Source organism: Schistocerca serialis, chromosome 6, assembly GCF_023864345.2.
Source record: "Schistocerca serialis cubense isolate TAMUIC-IGC-003099 chromosome 6, iqSchSeri2.2, whole genome shotgun sequence".
Classification (NCBI taxonomy): Eukaryota; Metazoa; Arthropoda; class Insecta; order Orthoptera; family Acrididae; genus Schistocerca; species Schistocerca serialis.
The window spans coordinates 632,593,418-632,597,192 of NC_064643.1; the positions used below are offsets into that span (position 1 = coordinate 632,593,418).

Below are 3,775 nucleotides of genomic sequence, written 5' to 3' on the forward strand. Positions count from 1 at the left end.
AGCGACCTCGAAGCGGTAAACATAGAAAGGGAAGAAAAAGGAAGTGAAAAGAAGGGAAAACGGAAAGCAGCAGAAGCGAAGAAAGGCAGGAAAAAGAATGCAAAGAGCACGAAACCCAACGCTAGAAGAACCCTTCGTGACGACAATGATGAAGACAGAGACTGCATTTACTGCGAAGATAAATTTTCAGATTTAAGGCCTGGAGAGCAATGGATTTAGTTCCAGTTGTGCTCCGTCTGTGCCCACGGACTCTTTGCAGAAATTGAGGAGCACAGTGAAAAATGTAAATAAATCGATACGAATAAAATACATTTATTACTTTGTTAAAACAGTTTTCATCCCTTATTTTTGAGTTTTTCTTTAGTTTTGTGAAAATTAAACTGTCTAAAGTACTTAATTTGATTCTAACGTGATTAAATAATTCGATATTATACTTCAATAGCTGCAGATTATGATCACTGATTACTGCACATTTCCGTTTATAACAACTCAGCTTAAAAAACAGGAATACCTTAGCCTGACAACTTAGCCTGGTTCTCCCCTTTATAATTGCAGCATGTGAGCGAACGTGGGCACTGTGAAATAGTGTACTATGATTTATGTAGAAATAAGGCGAATGTCATCATATATACGGAACGGTCAGTCGATAAATGCTGAACCCCCATTCAGTAATGCCACAAATATAACTTGTGGATTCCATGAACTCATTCGGTCAATTTTTATGGCTGCATTAATCTGTCAGTTCCATATTTCTTGTCCCAGAGTTCACTTGTGCTCTCCAGTTTTTCTAATTACGTCCCATGTAAGTACTTACAAGAGGCAGGCCGGTATGGCCGAGCGGTTCTAGGCGCTACAGTCTGGAACCGCGCGACCGCTACAGTCGCAGGTTCGAATCCTGCCTCGGGCATGGATGTGTATCATGCCCTTAGGTTAGTTAGGTTTAAGTAGTTCTAAGTTCTAGGGGACTGATGACCTCAGCAGTTAAGTCCCATAGTGCTCAGAGCCATATGAACCATTTTGAACTTACAAGAGAAAATATTTACTCATAACACAATATTTATTTGGTAAATACTTACAGATAATTTTGGCAGTGACAACATACATCAGACATGTTTCTGCACTGTTACCAACATACATTTGGATGGCATTCACAGAAATTAGAAGTGTTGTGGGTTTACACGATCTGCAACATCAATTCACTCTGGAGTGGCACTTAGCGTCTATCTAAAATGCATTTTAAGAGATCCCTGTCCCCGCCAGCTTAAGGATAAGATCTCACATTTACTTAACAATAGAATCGAGCTGCCTGAAGGCTAACACTGTTTCGATTTATGTCAGTATCAGTTTAAAAGAATATTTCTTTTACAAATTAAATTTGTTTGAATGTATATTAATGCGGTCATATCCCCACTTCAGACCACTACTATTTCCCCAGTTCTGCCTGTCTTCTCAACAATACGAAACAAATGAAATTTTTAAGTAATTTAGCCGGCCGGTGCGGCCGTGCGGTTCTAGGCGCTTCAGTCTGAAACCGCGTGACCGCTATGGTCGCAGGTTCCAATCCTGCCTCGGGCATGGATGTGTGTGATGGCCTTAGGTTAGTTCGGTTTAAGTAGTTCTGAGTTTTAGGGGGCTGATGACCATAGATGTTAAGTCCCGTAGTGCTCAGAGCCATTTGAACCATTTTTAAGTAATTTAGAAAGACAGAGTTGATTTTTAAAGCATTTCATCTTAAAGCTCTAAAGAACTCTGGCTTGTAACGCGATGGGGACACGGAATGATAATACACTATTGCTGGCTTCTAGCGACGAAGATATTTCTATGCTACGCGTTAAAGTGTAACAAAATGCAGGCAGAGACGTGGCGTAAGTTCTACAACTTTTCTCTATGGCAAGTTACTAGTTCTCTATTATAAACAATGGTTTTGATTAGTGTATTTCCCCAATTATCTCTGTTATGTGTTTTACTGGGGAATAATCTAGAGTGCAGCCCTTGCTAGGTAATCCCCCGGACGACCGTTAGATGTACGAGTACCTGCTGCTTGTGGATAACCATCTGCATCAGAGTTCTGGCCTGCAGGGCGTCATTTCCGAGAGGCTACGGTGGCCTTTTAGCTGCGGTAGCCACTCCCAGTATTCGTCCTGCCCAGAACGGAAAACACAACGACAAACTCCATGTGCATAGCTTCTATATTTTAATAGCTGGAAGAAAGAACTGTATCCTTACAATCTACAGTAACATCAGCGGACAGTTCGAAAGATCTGTAAATCTTTTCTTACTGAGTTCGTGAGAGTAACGTACTGAAATCCAGCATGAAAGAAGGCCGGTAAGAGCACCACGTGTCGCAGAGAACGAAATCATTAAAGGCGGTGCACAGATGCTGTTTGTGTGAGCTTAGGGAGTGAGGCCGCCCGTGGTCTTTCCTTTAGGATCCTCTTCAGCAGTCGCCTTAAATGATTCGGATAGAATAAGGAAAATCTCACTCAAGATCGGCAGAACGGGTTTGAACACTTGTTATGCCAAACGTGAGTCCAGTGTCTTAACCGCTGCACCACCTCACGCTGTACGGCCACAGATAGCAGGTGGACCAGACAAACAATCAAACATCCGTAAAAGGTATGCTATGCGCCAACCGATGCTCTTGCCTTGGTTAAGGCGCAGGCATATCTGCATCTACATCTACATCCATACTCCGCAAGCCACCTGACGCTGTGTGGCGGAGGGTACCTTGAGTACCTCTATCGGTTCTCCCTTCTATTCCGGTCTCGTATTGTTCGTGGAAAGAAGGATTGTCGGCATGCTTCTGTGTGGGCTCTAATCTCTCTGATTTTATCCTCATGGTGTCTTCGTGAGATATACGTAGGAGGGAGCAATATACTGCTTGACTCCTCGGTGAAGGTATGTTCTCTAAACTTCAACAAAAGCCCGTACCGAGCTACTGAGCGTGTCTCCTGCAGAGTCTTCCACTGGAGTTTATCTATCATCTCCGTAACGCTTTCGCGATTACTAAATGATCCTGTAACGAAGCGCGCTGCTCTCCGTTGGATCTTCTCTATCTCTTCTACCGACCCTATCTGGTAAGGATCCCACACTCCTGAGCAGTATTCAAGCAGTGGGCGAACAAGCGTACTGTAACCTACTTCCTTTGTTTTCGGATTGCATTTCCTTAGGATTCTTCAAATGAATCTCAGTCCGGCATCTGCTTTACCGACAGTCAACCTTATATTATCATTCAATTTTAAATCACTCCTAATGCGTACTCCCAGATAATTTATGGAATTAACTGCTTCCAGTTGCTGACCTGCTATATTGTAGCTAAATGACAAGGGATCTTTCTTTCTATGTAGTCGCAGCACATTACACATGTCTACATTGAGATTGACCGAGCGAGGTGGCGCAGTGGTTAGCGCACTGGACTCGCATTCGGGAGGACGACGGTTCAATCCCGTCTCCAGCCATCCTGATTTAGGTTTTCCGTGATTTCCCTAAATCGTTTCAGGCAAATGCCGGGATGGTTCCTTTGAAAGGGCACGGCCGATTTCCTTCCCCATCCTTCCCTAACCCGAGCTTGCGCTCCGTCCCTAATGACCTCGTTGTCGACGGGACGTTAAACAACACTAACCTAACCTAACCTACATTGAGATTCAATTGTCATTCCCTGCACCATGCGTCAATTCGCTGCAGATCCCCCTGCATTTCAGTACAATTTTCCATTGTTACAACCTATATAACACAGCATCATCCGCAAAAAGCCTCAGTGAACTTCCGATGTCAT

The 3,775-nt window shown here is 43.5% G+C and overlaps 1 non-coding gene across 1 annotated transcript; it reads left to right on the forward strand.

Annotated features, from left to right (window-relative positions):
* The first annotated feature begins 3,385 nt into the window (after window positions 1–3,385).
* Trnaa-cgc (transfer RNA alanine (anticodon CGC)) lies at window positions 3,386–3,458 on the forward strand. Its single transcript has one exon. It is a non-coding gene; the product is annotated as a tRNA-Ala (tRNA).
* The last annotated feature ends 317 nt before the right edge of the window (window positions 3,459–3,775 follow it).